The sequence below is a fragment of the Lithobates pipiens genome, unplaced genomic scaffold (assembly GCF_037356315.1).
Source record: "Lithobates pipiens isolate NorthernLeopardFrog02 unplaced genomic scaffold, aLitPip1_a1.2 Scaffold_18, whole genome shotgun sequence".
Classification (NCBI taxonomy): domain Eukaryota; kingdom Metazoa; phylum Chordata; class Amphibia; order Anura; family Ranidae; genus Lithobates; species Lithobates pipiens.
In genome coordinates, this window is record NW_027507758.1 from 554814857 (window position 1) to 554831306 (window position 16450).

General features: G+C 40.5%; 1 protein-coding gene across 4 annotated transcripts in view; it reads left to right on the forward strand.

The window, feature by feature from the left end:
* The first annotated feature begins 13788 nt into the window (after window positions 1-13788).
* LOC143988961 (adhesion G protein-coupled receptor F5-like) overlaps window positions 13789-16450 on the forward strand; it is a 314489-nt gene continuing 311827 nt past the window's right edge. For 3 of the 4 annotated variants that reach the window (XM_077488917.1, XM_077488920.1, XM_077488921.1), the window contains exon 1: window positions 13789-13897. The gene's annotated coding sequence lies outside the window, so the exon portion shown is untranslated. Of the gene's footprint in view, window positions 13898-14070; window positions 14139-16450 lie in introns of all 4 variants that reach the window. The other variant, XM_077488918.1, reaches the window with a different exon arrangement.

Genomic DNA, 16450 nt, shown 5'->3' on the forward strand with positions numbered 1-16450 from the left:
GAGCATTTGCATCACTTTAAACCCTTTTTAAGCCTTCTTTACCTAAATATGTTTTATCAGTCTGCTGTTACTATGTGTAATATGCCCTTGCAGGATGCCTAAGAACAAAATTTTATAAAAGTAGATATGGCAAGGAGTTGCTTAAAGTTCATGTGTATGGATGATGATGATGATTTTGTTGCAGAGCTTGATAAAGAATAATAAGAGGGTTAGTAATAATTCATAGAGTGAATGCTGCTTTATATACCCTGTGGTGTTGCTCAATTAATCCGCTATGGCAGCTGGAACTGGTAGGTCAGACTCCTAATCATGCAGCACTATGGTTGGTTGTACAGTGCTGATGTCATCAGGAGCTTGTCCTATCGTACCAATTGTTGTTGGTTAACCGAGAGCTGTCGGTGATAGCTGGATCATAGTTCTGAGGACACCAATGGAGTGCGTCCCAAAACAAGACACTGACACAAATATGATGCATATATGCAGCGGCTGGCCGTTAAGGCCCAACCGCCTTCTACTGCATATATGCATGTTGCTGTTGTAAAGGTGTTAAAATGCATTAGATAGTATGGTCTTTGCTGAAGTGAGGATCAATGATTCGACTTGTTGATCTGCTTCTTCAGCTGGGATCATGTGACACATGCCTAAGTTTTTATGTGAGAAACACTGGGGTGATCCCAGACCAGCAGTTTCTCCAGGAAAGTGTTTTTTTACACTCTACTTATTCGTCACAGTAAAATAAATGAAAAACAAAAATAAAAATCCACTTGAAACAACTTTTGCATACTATACTGCCAGATCTTTAAGCAAGAAGCCATAAAATACATAAGTACTGTGTGAGATACACCAACCTCATTCCACCGAATTTGTGTCAGCTAACTTTGATAAAAAGGTCATCTTCATCATCTATTGTTGCATTGTTAGTGAATTCCCAAGTGGATACTGTTGAAACAAAAAAATAAAATTGAGAACACAAAAGCCCCGTACACACGAGTGGACTTTTCAACATCCAAAGTCTGACGGAATGATTCCGGCAGACTATTCGATCGTGTGTGGGCTGCAACGGACTTTTGATTCGTCTGACAGACTTTAGAAATGGAACATGCTTCAAATTTTTCCGCCAGAACTCTGCCGGACCCAGTTCCTACCGAAAAATTCGCTCGTGTGTATGCTATTCCGACGGACTAAAACCGACGCTAGGGCAGCTATTGGCTACTGGCTATGAACTTCCTTATTCGAGTCCAGTCGTACGTCATCACGTTCGAATCCGTCGGAGTTTGGTGTGATTGTGTGTGGCCAAGTCCGCTCATTCGAAAAGTCCGTCAGAACTCTGTCGGAACTCCGTCAGTACTCCGTCGAAAGTCTGCCGGTCTTAAGTCCTGTCGTGTGTACGCGGCAAAAGAGGAAATAGCAGCAGACTTGGGCAATGTGTGTTACTCTAGAACAGGGGTCTACAAACAATGGCCCGCGGGTCACATTTGGTCCACTACAAGATTTTATCCAGCCTTCAGTATGTCCTCGGTGTGCACAGTCTGAGAACTAAAGTGGTTGTAAAAACGATTTTTATTTAATTAAAATAATAAACATATTATACTTACCTGCTCTGTGCAATGGTATTGAACAGAACGGTCCCTTACTTCCTCTTTGGGAGTCCCCCGCCAATGCTCTTCTCTCCTGCGTGTGCCCCCAAAGGCACACACAGTGTGGCTCAGTCCTGTCCCCTGCTCTCTGTTCAGAGTTTGACTGACAGCAGCTGGAACCTATGGCTCCTGCTTTTCCTGGGTCTCCTGTGAGACTAGGAAGAAGGGAGAGAGGAGATGCAACCGGGCATAGTACTGGATCGACAGAGGACTCAGGTAGGTGCTCGGGAGGGCACAACAAGTGGTAAAACTTTATGTACTTTAGAAACACTTTAAGGTCGGAAAGGGGCTGCCAATGGTCTATGCATTAACCACCTCCAACCCACATTCAGACTCTAGGGGGACTCTCATGGGGATCCTAATGTAAGGGGGGCTATAATCAGGATCCTAATGTAATGGGGTCTGATGTGATAGGAAACTGTAATGGGAACCCTGATCCTGGGGGGAGGGTGGTAATGGGGTTCCTGCGGTAAAGGGGATTCTGATGGGGACCCTAAAATAAAAGGGAATCTAATGGACACTGATTGATGGTGGACTATATTGGGGACCCTGATGTAAGGGGGGCTCTGATCTAATTGGACCCGGATGTACAAGTTACTCTGTTGTAAGGGGGAAATTTATGGGGGTTTTTGTCCCCGTAAATATTTGTAAAACACACAATGTGGCGACCCTACTGAAATGTTTGGAGACCCCTGCTTTAGAACACAGCTATGGCTTATTTGGATGTTGGTTGAGTGGAGAGGTAACATAATACTAAACTCTGGAGTGTTTCGAATTTCTGTAGATCTACGGTGCTCTTAAAGGGAGGGAATATTTTGAGTCATTTTAATATTTATCTATAAGCCATTCTTCATACTGTTTTTACATTTGTATGGCAGAAGTTTAACACGCACATACATGGCCAACTATTGTCTCATGCAGCCTTTCTCAACCAGGGTTCCTCCGATTTGATAAAACCTCCTATTTGATGGTGCTTGTACAGTTCTAGGATGAACGCCATTTGGTAGAGCCAGCAGCATGACACCATTTTTAGCTGCCTTGGTGGCACTCTGACTACTTCCTTAAGGAGGGCATTCTTCTCACTGACTACCAGTATAAGGGGCATTTTTCCAAATGACCATCAACAAATTGGTTTTAGCAGGGATTCCCTGAGGCCTACATTTTTTTTAAGGATTGCTGTGAAGTAAAAAGGTTGAGAATGGCTGGCCTAAGGTTTATAGGTAGCCTAAGGAGAACCAGTCATGATCAAAATTATTCAAGAATCTGAACACCTTCATTCTGCACTATAATTCTGCCCCTTATTTAACTAGTGAAAGGTGTTTTTTATGAGTTCTAAATTGATTCTGCTATACCAGCAAACACCCTAATGAGTATTTATACATCTTCCTGACCTTGAGAATCTTTTATTGGTGTCTAGTACCATGCAGACCTTTTGGTGCGCCTAAAATTTATTAAGCAGATTTAAACTGAAAGTTCAGTTGGGCTTTAAGTTACGCTAAATAAAGTGGCAAATGTATATTTTTTTAAAGGTAAGCCTGTACATTTGTGATCATTAAAGACAAATTATTTAGATTTGTGCATAACATTAGCTATGACGGTTCTCTTTGGTAGTAAAGAGTCCATTGTTTTAAATGACAGACCATGCCCATAGTCATGCACAAAGTACTGTCACTGTAACTGTATAAAAAGCAAGCAAAGGTGGCTACTCCATTGCACATATACATTTACAGAATATACACAGAAAAACATTACTTTAAAATATTAGTATATATTGATAAAGGTATTTACATTATGCTAATCACACTCACATGCATACCTAAAAAATACAAAACAATTACAGTTCCATTCTACATTATGCTAACCACATCCTATATTCAAATCTATTTGACATTTGGGACTTTCCCATTAAGAGCTATCATAGTTTTATTTTGTATAACTATTTATTTCACTTTCTTCATTGCTAAAATGTTGTATTTGAATTCATTGTGTGTTGGCTCCTGCTGTAATTTTGCTGAATGTGTTTGTTGTATGTACTTAAAGATCACTTTATTATTGTGGTTATATTAAACTAAAAAATGTATGTTCACTAAGGCAAGAGTTGTGTTTGTTTTATGCTCAATTTGTGTGCTTTGTTAGGCAAAAAAGCACAGGAGTAATAACAGAAAGGAATCTAACAAGGATGACCTTTAGCAGCCAATCAGATTCAAGTTACACTACATTGCCAAAAAAAATTGTGGACATCTGACCATCACACCTATATGAGCCTGTTTTGACATCCCATTCCAAAACGATTGCTACCACAATTCTCCAAGCTATAGCAACCGTTCATCTTCTTAGAAGGGACTCCACAAGATTTTGGAGCTTGTCTGTTAGAATTTGTGTCTATTTAACCAAAAGAGAATTTGTAATGCACTGTTTGATGAGAAGACCTGGATAGCAATTTGGATTCCACTTCATCCCAAAGATGTTCAGTCAGGTTGAGGTCAGGGTTCTGGTAAGACCACTTGAGTTCCTCTAAACCAAACTCATCAAACTATGTTTTTTTGCTCACATGAACTCAATAATATGGAAGGGAGTTCTCATACTTTTGGATATTTAGTGTACACTGTGTAAGAAAGAATCAACTAGCATATCACTGGCTCCCCTGTTAATCTTAGTTGTTCATATATGGTTTTTCTGTTATATTTAAATTTGTACTTCAACTTCTACGATACCATGATATGACCACGTAGAAAGGCAGGCAATTCTGAAAGTTTAACTTCATATTTCTGAAATACATATCTGCTCCAGTAAAGCTGACCATACATCAGAAGAATTATGTTGTAACGTTCTTACCAATTCTAAAAAGGAGGGCAGAGGCCGCATGTCCCAGGGCTAGGACAAGGGGCGCGCAGAGGGAGGGCCCCAGTATCGCTGTTAGCACCAGGCATCCGCCCGTGCCCTGCTTTAATTGTCGGCATCTGCATCATCCCTTATCACCCGTCATACTAGTCGAACAGAGTCGGGGGAAGCTTCCCCTAGTCTACTTCTTGACTCTGATGTGCCCTATGAGAGAAGATGAGGAGGAGCCTGGACCGAGGAACATCTCATGCCTCAGAATTGAGCTATGATGTATATAGTCTGAGAGCTGTGTATGGAGGAAATGGCAGTGGACTTTGATCAATGCTAGAAGAGTAAAGGAGAGAAGTTATGGAGGGATGTGGACAATGATCATAGAAAGGTACAGTGGGCATTGCTAGAAAAGAATGATGGACACCAGAAAGTAAAATGGCAGAAATGGCAGTGGATAGAAGGGAAGGAGAATGATTAAGAGAGGACTGTGGCAAGGATGAATTTAAAGGAGAATGTTCAGGGTGCAGGTCATGCATTTAAAGAGCATTAGGATCAACAAGAGAAGAGTTACAGAGGGAATGAGAGTGCCTGTGGATGGAAGAGGGAGGGGATAAAGGGGTTTGTGGTGGCATTTGTGCAAGAAGGGAGGGGAGGGGTGAATAAAAAAAAGGGCTGCTCAGTCTAAAACACCCGGCCTATTTTTTGTCCCAGTCCAGGCCTGTTGGCAACTCATTTTGTTTAAAGTCCCTTAAAATTTCATCCAGGCCTTGCATGGAATCCCAGGTGTATTAAACTGATTTATTTTGCACCTGGAACATGCTTATTACAACATATATGATTTTTACCGAATGAAAAACACATTTACAGTTATGCCCTGTACACAAGGTCAGACATTCCGACGACAAAATCCGTCTGATTTGTCTTGCATACACACGGTCACACAAAGTTGTCGGAAAATCTGATCATTCAGAACGCAGTGACGTACAACTTGTACGACGGGACTATAAAGAGGGAAGTAGCCAATAGTTTTTGTCTCATAATTTATTCTGAGCATGTGTGGCACTTTGTCCGTCGTAATTGTCTACACACGATTGGAATTTAAACGATCAGATTTTGTTGTTGGAAAATTTTAGATCCAGCTCTCAAACTTTATGTGTCGTAAATTCAGACGGAAAAAGTCAGATGGAGCCCACACACAATTGGATTTTTTGAGAACAAGATCCGATCGCACATTTTCCATCGGAAAGTCCGACCGTGTGTACAGGGCATTCGAATTTCCTTAATTTGGGACAAGTTTTCTAACCTACTCCGTATTTTCTCGACAGTATGGTCAAAAACAATCATTTGACCCCGCCAACCATTAGATAATCAAACAGAAGTTCTTAAAATTACAATTTCAAACTTTGTATTTAGCAACGGTGCTCCATTATTCTACTAAAGGCTTTTGAAGGGCCATTGTTGCTCTTTGAGGTATGATCATGCTTTTCTGTACTGCCTTTGGATGTTCACCGTTGAGCGCTTGCAAAATGAGAACATAAGTATGAGAGACCACAGTCAGTAATTCCTATTTTGTGAAAGTTGATGGATTAACAGCTACTTAACATCAGAGCAATAAAGGTGGCATGAGCTTTGTGTTGCTCAAGAGATGTGATGTCCAGCTGCTCCATCCTGTCCAAATATGGCCTCTTTGTATTGTATCGGGTTGATTTGCTAATGGTAAATAAGCTGTTCTATTTTCAATTAAAATTTCCCTTAACTTAGTGAATGCGGTGAAAATTCTCATCGCAAAAAATCACAATCACATGCAAGGACAATTAAAAAAGTATTTTTGCTTGCATGTGCTTGAGTAATGGAAGTCAACAGAGTTTTGCCTCATTCATAAGGCACAAATTCCCTTTCAAAGTTAACAGTCTATTTGCCTTTAGTAAATTAACCCTTATTTGTTTATTATTTTCTTTACAGCCATTATATACAGTACCATATCCACATTTGAAATCTTATGACACTATCAAATGCGCAATAAATATTTCTTGGACATTTTTGGCATTACCCACCTCTATAAACCACAAACATACTAAAGTGAAAAGAGATGTGTGTATGTTAATACATTAAACCTTTATGCAACCTGAGACAGATCTGGAATCACTGTTTATTTAAATGATTCCTTCCTCATATTCTACATAACTATACTCTGTTTCATGTGTATAAAGTCTGAATGCAAAAACGCTTTGGATGTTCATTGTTAAGATGCTGAATATGTGTATGTATTGTATAAACTTATTTTTTGTCGTTACCAATACCTACACATACAACTGCCATACTACATTCTGTACTTGTGTCTATTATTACTATATGTCCAATTTATTGTTGCCTTCCGCATTTTTTTCTTACTACATTGTTTTATAAATCTGCAAATAAAATCACAGAACCATTTCAGTATTTTTTAATGCCTAAAATACACAGCTGAAGCTGAACTGAAGGTGACAGTAATACCTATGTTTTGTATGCATAGGGTTCATTAGGCTTCAGATCAAAGAAAAGAAATAGAATAGAAAGTAGCCAGCACCCGAGCTGCCAGCACTTGTTAGGGCTTGAAAGTCCAATCGTGAATCTGTGCAGTCCAAAAAATGTAAACCAAAGATATATATATATATATATATATATATATATATATATATATATATATATATATATATATATATATATGAATATACAGCAAATTCTTCACAAAAAATCTTCTCTTAATATTTTCGTGCAGTGCTTATAATGCTGTTATAATTGTGCTGGATTTATGTGACCTTACAATGAAGTTCGGTCAGATACTGCTTGTGTCCCTCTGGGACTGAGGTAGATGTCTATAAATATGGGATTCTCCACTCTTCCTTATTCCTCTTTACTCCAGTGTATGGATATCTTCAATGCAAATACCAATCAGCCATTTTCATAAAAGGAAGGGAAATTGCCAAACAATAGTGCTTATACCATTTTGTTTGGCAGTGTGCTATTACCATGTAATTACCACTCGTGATGAAACACATCCAAAATCAGAGTGTCCTGACGACAGTTGCCCCTCCCCTTCCCCTGAGGAAGCCACGTGAGGCCTAATATACTATAGCTCCAGCTCTACCCTAAAATAATATAGCCTTAGCCCTATTAACCCCAATATAGCCCTAGCTCTACTAGCCCTAATATAATATAGCTTTATCCCTATTAGCTCCAATATAATATAGTTCTAGTCCTAATATAATATAGCTCAAGCCATACTGACTTTTATATAATATAGCTTTAGCCACATTAGCTCTAATATAATCTAACCCTAGTCCTATCAGCCCTAATATAATATAGCTCTAGCCATGTTAACCCTAATATAGCCCTAGCTATATTAACCCTAATATAATATAGCCCTAGCCCTCTTAGCTCTAAAAAAATATACTGTAGCTCTAACCTTAATATAATATAGCTCTAGACATATTTATTCTAATATAATATAGCTCTAGCCCCGATATAATATAGCTCTAGCCCTGATATTATCCTACCAGCCCTAATATAATATAGGAGAAAAGAGAGGTAGGGCAGCGCCGCTCTGAGAGTAGTATGTCTAATAAAACATGGCTTTATTTATAGTTTAAAAGATGTGCACTCACATTTGAGTAGATAAAAACAGGCATAATAGATCTCCGTGGCCGTCCTCAGCTATCATCCGGTGTGTCTTGCTGGGCTGTAGTAGGGGATCAGACCCCGGTCGCTTCCGGTGGCGTCCGTCGCTCCAGGGTGGGTGTGTCCTACAATGAGCACGTCAGCTGATGGAGAACGTCAGCAGGCGGAGAACGTTAGCCGTTTGAGATCGGGGGGCATAGCTACAGCGCTCATGTTCGGAGCATACGTGCTCCTTCATCAGGCATAATCAGCTTACTACAGCCCAGCAAGACACACCGGATGATAGCTGAGGACAGCCACGGAGATCTATTATGCCTGTTTTTATCTACTTAAATGTGAGTGCACATCTTTTAAATTATAAATAAAGCCATATTTTAATAGACATACTACTCTCAGAGCGGCGCTGCCCTACCTCTCTTTTCTCCTATGTTACAGAGTCTCTTCTGCTCTCTGGAGCCGGCTGCCACTCACAACATTCACCAGAACTAATTAACATGAGTCTGAACTGTAAAAACGGTTCTGAACTGCCACACGAAACCCCCCCCTAGCCTTTTCTCATCCCCATTTTTTATCAACCATCTTATGACTGTTCAGCAGCTCCCACCAGCGCTCCATCCTCCTCCTTTTTACCTAATATAATATAGCCCTAGCCATATTAAACCTAATATAATATAACCCTAGCCCTATTAACCCTAATATAATATAACCCTAGCCCTATTAACCCTAATATATTATAGCTCTAGGGCTGATATAGTAAACTGTAGCTCTAGCCTTTTTTGGCCTTAATATAATATAGTCCTAGCCCTATTAACCCTAATATAATATAGCCCTAACCCTATTAGTCCTGATGTAATATAGTTCTATTCCCATTATGCCTAATATAATATAGCTCTAGCCCTATCAATCCTAATATAATATATCCTCACTCCTATTAGTTCTTATGTAATATAGTTCTAGCCCTATTAGACCTAAGATAATATACCCCTATTAGTCCTGATGTAATATAGTTCTACCCTATTAGTCCTAAAATAATATAGTTCCAGCTCTATCAGTCCTAATATAAAGTAGGGAATGGTTAGAAACCCACATCTGTTTTTTCCTCTGTTAGGCTACAAAAGAGCAAAAGCAGTGAGGTGCAGAATGATATAAATAAATAATATTTAATGGAAAAAACAAAAAACACATACATGCCAAATGGGGGTTTCTTGAGATGTTGATATTTTACATTCAATACAATCACAATCTAAAAATCACATATCTTTTATTTATTTTTGTTGGTATTATTAGTTCTACAGGATTTATATAGTACCAATGGTGCATGCAGGGCTTTACAAAATAAAAGCAGACATTACAATTGCAATACAATGCAATACAGGAGAAATCCTGTATTGCAGCCTTTTTCAACCAGGATGCCTTCAGGTGTCTTCAGGGGTGCATTCGGGAAAATGCCTAAAAATTCCCCAAAAGCTGTATACAAGTCAATGGGTGGATCAAGCCTGCCTATTAGTTACACAAAGCTGCAGGTTTGTACATCATTACAACCTTCTAACCACCTGTATCCTAACAACCAATAATGTCATCGGTTGATAAGGAGGACATTGGGCGCCTGCACAGCATCCTTGTTTGCCCCTACCCTGCCCCTCTCCTTCAGCATCAGGGTCATATTAGCTGAGTGAGAGAGAGAAACTGAGGTAGAAGGAAAACATTGAAATATACTAATCAGAAGTGGCGGGTCAGTCGGTGCACTTCCCTCAATCACGGGCGACTTCCCCAGCTCTCCTCCGCAGGCATCAAGAGCGGGTATCACCTTCCCCTGCTCGGCGGATTCCGTAACCTCCCTCCTCCTCGGTGGCCAAGCAGAATGCTTCTTCTTTCAGCCAATGGGGAAACACATCTCACACCCATGCTTCCTGACTGGCGGAGAGGCGATTCAGTGCTACAATAGTGAATGAATGTTCGCTATTCTAAGCCCTTGTACACACGGTTGGACATTCCGACAACAAAATCCGTCGGATTTTGTCCGACGGATTTTGTCCGAAACCGGTGTTGCATACACGCGGTTGGACAAAGTTGTCGGAAAATCTGATCGTTCTGAACGTGATGACGTTATTTCGTTACGACGGGACTACGTTCAGGCTAGTAGCCAATAGCTTTGGTCTAGGAATTTGATCTGAGCATGCGTGGCACATTGTCTGATTGGAATTCTCTACACACAATCGGACAAAGTCCGATCGGATCATGTTGTCGGAAAGTTTTATAGCCCAGCTTTAAAACTTTGTGCATTGGATATTCCGATGGAAACAGTCCGATGGAGCCCACACACAGTCGGATTATCCGACAACACGGTCCGATCGGACATTTTCCGTCGGAATGTCCGACCATGTGTACAAGGGCTAACACTGTTTCTGTTTTGTTTTTCTGTTTTGTTTCGCTATTCTAACACACCTGAGTGGGCTCCGAGCACAATGCTCTGTTTCTAACCCCCGAAGGAGCTGCTGAATTTGTTTGGGCCTGCACTCTGCTAGTGAACCCCTACTGACCTGGCTCAATCCCCTTGACACAGCTGTGGTGCAATGTTGCTGTAGAATAAATGGTGGAAGATAACCCCACAATATACAATATAATGACAGTATACCTTGGGTGTCACCTGGGTATCCAATGGCTCCACCTGCTGGAGAAAGAATAATACTCCACACCAATGTACTGAACCAAAAGTGTATTTTACTATGGTTATGATAAGGTGATAATTACAGTGGTTGTGCTGTCACATCAACATAACGTAACAATACAGTGACTGCAAACAACAAGTAAATATAGCACAAATACAAGGGAGCTCCTTCTACTTTAATGTTCTAGGTGCAAGGCCTTGCAATAACACTCAGTCTTTGATCTTCTTTTCTTCTGCTAGCTATAAAGGTCTGTAGCGATTTCTAATCCAACAAAGTGGTATAGTAAAGGTTAACTTAGAAGGGATCCTGGAACTGTTTCTGGAGGTACTCTAATGGTTATTACCTCTGGTATGGCACGGTACTAAAGTGTAATGAGGAGTAGGCTTTAGACCTGCCTAATGTTAGTCTTTTTTAGATCCTCCTCCGTGGGACTACAGGTCCCAGCAACTCCGTATGGAAGTCTAACAGTATGCAAGTGCATAATAAACTGTGGGCCACAGCCCGCTCACCAACTGGATCTGATAAAATACAGCAGTTCCGCTCTGGTGCACTGTGTCTTGCTTCTATCCGGCCGGCTCCGTCACACTGCTCCATTCTGCAAGATGCACTGAGTCCCTCTGATGGCTCCGACAGGTGTCTCTGGATCCTTCCTGGTCCAGTCACTTAGTCTCTCCAGTTATCAGATGAAGGAGGTTTGTCTTTGCTGCGCTCCGCAGTGGCTGTATGCTGCGCTCTCTGGAGACACTCCTCACGGGTCCTCACAGGTAGGCCAGGCGTCCAGAAGAGACCTAAGATGGCCGTGCGGGGCCCTTTTATCTCCTACCCAGCATGCAGTTCAGTACAAGGTGATCATGGGTAGGTCACCTGGCATTCTGGGTAAATGAGGTCAAATACCAAAAGTAAACACAGTCACTTCCTGTTATATTTTCCCACACTATGTAAAGGAAAATTATCCAAGTCCATTTCCAGTTTTGGTCACTAAATGGCGCCAAATACTAAGGATAGCACTGTCCATAGGTTTACATATTAAAGCATATTAAAGCATTAGTAGGCAAAAATATCAGCGCTACAGGGGTATGAAAACCAAAATGAAAAATGTTCTATATTTAAGATTACCAATCCTGAATTGTGGTAACTGCATTCGTTTTCTTCTTTTAGGCTTTTTTCCTTTGTTTGTCCCCTTTGGCACAGACAGCAAAAAATGATTTCAGGAGTTCTAATCTTTCCCTATTCAATCGAAGAAGCTTGCTTTGTTTTCTGCAATGCTTTCTGAAGTGATAGGCAAAAAACTCACCATGCCTCTTACTAAATACCTTGGAATATATACTTTCCAAAAAGGGGTCATTTGGGGGAAATTTGTACTTTCCTGGCTTGTTGGGGTCTCAAGAACTGAGATAGGTTGTCAGTGCATCAGGTGTGATCAATTTTCAGAGATTGGCACCATAGCTTGTTGACTCTATAACTTTCACAAAGACCAAATAATATACACTAATTTGGGTTATTTTTTACCAAAGATATGTAGCAGTATCAATTTTGGCCTAAATTTATGAAGAAAAATTACTAATTTGCAAAATGTTATAACAGAAACTAAGAAAAATGCATTTTTTTTACAGAATTTTCAGTCTTTTTTCTTTTATAGCACAAAAAATAAAAAATCCAGCGGTTATTAAATACCTCCAAAAGAAAGCTATATTTATATGAAAAAAGGACAAAAATGTCATATACGTACAGTGTTGCATGTGTAATTGTCATTCAAAATGTGAAAAAAAATTGGTCTGGTTAGGAAGGGGGTTTAAGTGCCCAGTGGGTAAGTGGTTAAAGAGTCATTGCAATCATTTGATAAAGATTTTCTTTTGTTTGTTTACTTTGCCACATTCGCATCAAAAAAATCTAACATTTTCCATTTGTCTGATTTGAAATTTATCGATTCAAACTCTTCGAAATCGAAAAAATCTGTAAATTTGAAAAAAAAAGACAAAACGAATTCCAAATACAAAATCCCAATATAAATCCTGAATATGAATTGAACGAATAAACCGAATTTAAAGCGGGAGTCCACCGGGACTCCGCGTTTTTTTTTTTTTTAAAAGCCAGCAGCTACAAATACTGCAGCTGCTGACTTTTAAAATAGTGACACTTACCTGTCCAGCGCGCCTGCGATGTCGGCACCCGAAGCCGATCTCTAGATCGACACTCGAGTGCTGCCGCCGCCATCTTGGGTATGGGAATCAGGAAATGGAGCCTTTCGGCTTCATTTCCCGGTTCCCTACTGCGCATGCGCGAGCCGCGCTGCGCAATGAGGACGGTCCCCGCTGCCTCTGGGATCTGTGTGTTTCCCAGCAAGCAGCGGGGCACTTGCGGGAAGGGGCGGGCACTCCCGGAAGTGGGTGCAGTTACCTGGATTATCCAGGTAACTGCACCCCCCTCCCCCCTGAAAGGTGCCGATTGTGGCACCGGAGGGGGGGAGGGTTCCGATGAGCGGAAGGTCCACTTTAGGGTGGACCTCCGCTTTAATGAAACTAAATAACTAGATTAACGAATCTAAACCAAACAAAACCCAAATTAAATTGTAGGTTAGTGCACAAGGACTCAAGAAAAGGAAAAAAAAAGTCTGAAAAAAGGAAAACTAATGCATCCACCAAATCCAAGGGTTTAGCTATTCTTTAATGTGCTACTATGCTGTTGTCCATCTACAATGTATTGTATAATGAACATTACCACATGGTAAAAGATGCCTGTGTCTAAAATATTTATATTAGTTCTAATTAGAATTGATAAAGAATATATATTTTATACCACTGTGGATTACCATATATATATCTTTTTTTTCCTGTGTGGTATCTGTCAGTCCTCCCGTCTTCTTTGCGGTAGAGTTGCATCCCTTCACCCAGTGATTAAGTGGAATGTCCATATGTGAAACTTGAAGACAGAAAGAAACACAAAGGTGAATTATTTGTGTAAGTCAGGAATGAGGAAGTGCGTCTTAAAAATTCTCATTATTGGTTGTATGCCCATATTATTTCTTAAATACAGTTCAGTGCAGCACTTGTCATACTGGAAGTATGTGAGTGAGGAACCGCAGGAGACACAATACGACAACATGTGAGTACTACCTTATTAGAGCTTCCTATGACAGTGGGAAAATCTACACAGATTTAGCTAGATCAAGCAATAATCTCACCTCTTTTGGTGTCTAGCCGTAGCCAAGAGATTTTGGGAAAACAGTGACTAGTTCCCCTAGTAGTATTAATGTGTTTTCTCTCTTGATATACTAGAGCTAGAAGTATCTGGCATCAGCTCACCTCCTCCAGCCATACCATAAATATGGACGATCCAAGCTAAGGTGAGCTAAATTGATCATACCATACCCAAGAGGCAATTCAGAGGGTGTAGACCTGAACAAACATCTCTCCATTAGACCATCCCAGACAATGTACGGCTTATAAATTGTAACTTTTTTTATACTGTAAGGCAGGCTAGCAAAATTACTTTAGAATAAGTCAGGTACGCACATACCAAAATTGGCCAACTCAGCAGGATCTGGTTGATTTTCGACACGTGTGTACTACTGAATGTTGAACAGAAATCAGTCGTATGACTGGCTTCTGTTGCACAGGCATGCTGGAAAACCAGCACTCCGGCTGCTGAACCGGGTATTCTGATCCCCCTGTCAGAATACAATAGCACTGCAGGGAAGATACCCAGATCAACATCACTTAGTAGATGTGGGGATCAGTCAGTTAGAAAAGAAAAACTGTGTTTGTGCCCAGCTTTACTCCCTTATGAATGTACATACTGTAGTGGTATCTGTATCTCTACATAGAGGCTGTTAACTAATCCTACATGTTCGCTTTGGACCCGGTTCACACTGCCCACGACTTCAAAGTTGTGCGACTTCTGTGCGACTTTGAAGTTGGACCCCCCAGCATGACTTTGGCACTACTTGCATGCAACTTCTGTAACAGAAGTCAATGCAAGCCATTCCAAAGTCGGACCAAAAATAGTGCAGAAACCTTTTTCTAAATTGGAGCGACTCAAGTCGGATCTATTGGAATGGTTACATTGCACAGAATGGGCTCCAACTTCTGATGCGATAAGTGCTTCAAAGTCAAAGTTATTGTCGCATCAGTGTCAACCAAGCCTTAGGTAACTATAGATACAATGGAAACCTGTGTCTGCAAGAACAATAGAAAGGCAATAATAGTAATATACCCTGCATTTTTTATACGGAACACAGTCTTCCTTAAAAGTACAGGTTTTTTTTTGTATAAGGGATATAGGGCTTGATTTACTAAAAGGGAAATAGACTGTGCACTTTTGAAAGTGCAGTTGCACTCTGCAAGTACAGTTGCTCCAGAGCCTAGTAAATGAGGTAAAGCTTCACTTTACAAAGAACAACCAATCACATACAAGGAAAATAAAAGAACAGTATGTTTGCTTGCATATGATTGGATGATGGAAGCCAGCAGAGCTCTCCCTCATTTACTAAGCTCTGGAGCAACTGCACTTGCAGAGTGCAACTGCACTTTCAAAAGTACATTTGACTTTAGTAAATCAACCACATAGTCTTCCATAGAATGCAATAGAGTGCAATTTTAATAAGGAATATAACCTTCCTTTACCACCTCCCTACTGGGTCAATTCTGGTACTTCTCTCCTACACGTAAAAATCATATTTGTTTTAGTAGAAAATTACTCAGAATACCCAAATATTATATATATTTTTAAAGCAGTGGCTCTAGAGAATAAAATGGTAGGCGTTGCAATTTTTATTGTCACACAGTATTTGCACAGCAATTTTTCAAACATAATTTTTTTATACAAAAATATACACTTTATCCTCTTGCCGACCAGCCGCCGTCATTATACTGTGGCAGGTCAGCTCTCCTGCGTAAACCGCCAAAGCTGTACTTTGGTCTGTGCAGGGAGGCTAGCAGGACTCGGTGTCCACCGGCCACCCGTGATCGCAGTGTAATGAGGCAGAACAGGGAACTGCCTATATAAACAAGGCAATTCCCCGTTCTGTCTAGTGACAAGTAAAAAGATACCTAACATGTCACACTTTTAAAATTGCGCACGCTTGTGGAATGGAGCCAAACTAGGGTATTTACAAATCTCTATCGTTTAGAGTTACAGAGCAGGTCTAGTGCTAGAATTATTGCTCTTGCTATAACGTTGGGGCAAACACTGTTTTCATATGTGTGCGTGACCCCTCCCATTTTTGTAAATATTTTATCATATCTTATCTTTTCATCTGACAACACTGAAGAAATGACACTTTGCTACAATGTAAAGTAGTGAGTGTACAGCTTGTATAACAGTGTAAATTTTGTGTCCCCTCAAAATAACTCAACACACAGCCATTACTGTCTAAACTGCTGGCAATAAAAGTGAGTACACCCTTAAGTGAAAATGTCCAAAATGGGCCCAATTAGGCCCATTCACTCTCACTCTCTCATACTGGTCACTGGAAGTTCAATATGGCACCGTGGCACCATTCAACGTGGAAAAAAACAATTGTTGCTCCACATAAAGATGGCCTAGGCTATAAGAAGATTGCCAAGACCCTGAAACTGAGCTGCAGCAAGGTGGCCAAGACCGTACAGCGGTTTAACAGGACACGTTCCACTCAGAACAGGCCTCGCCATGGTTGAC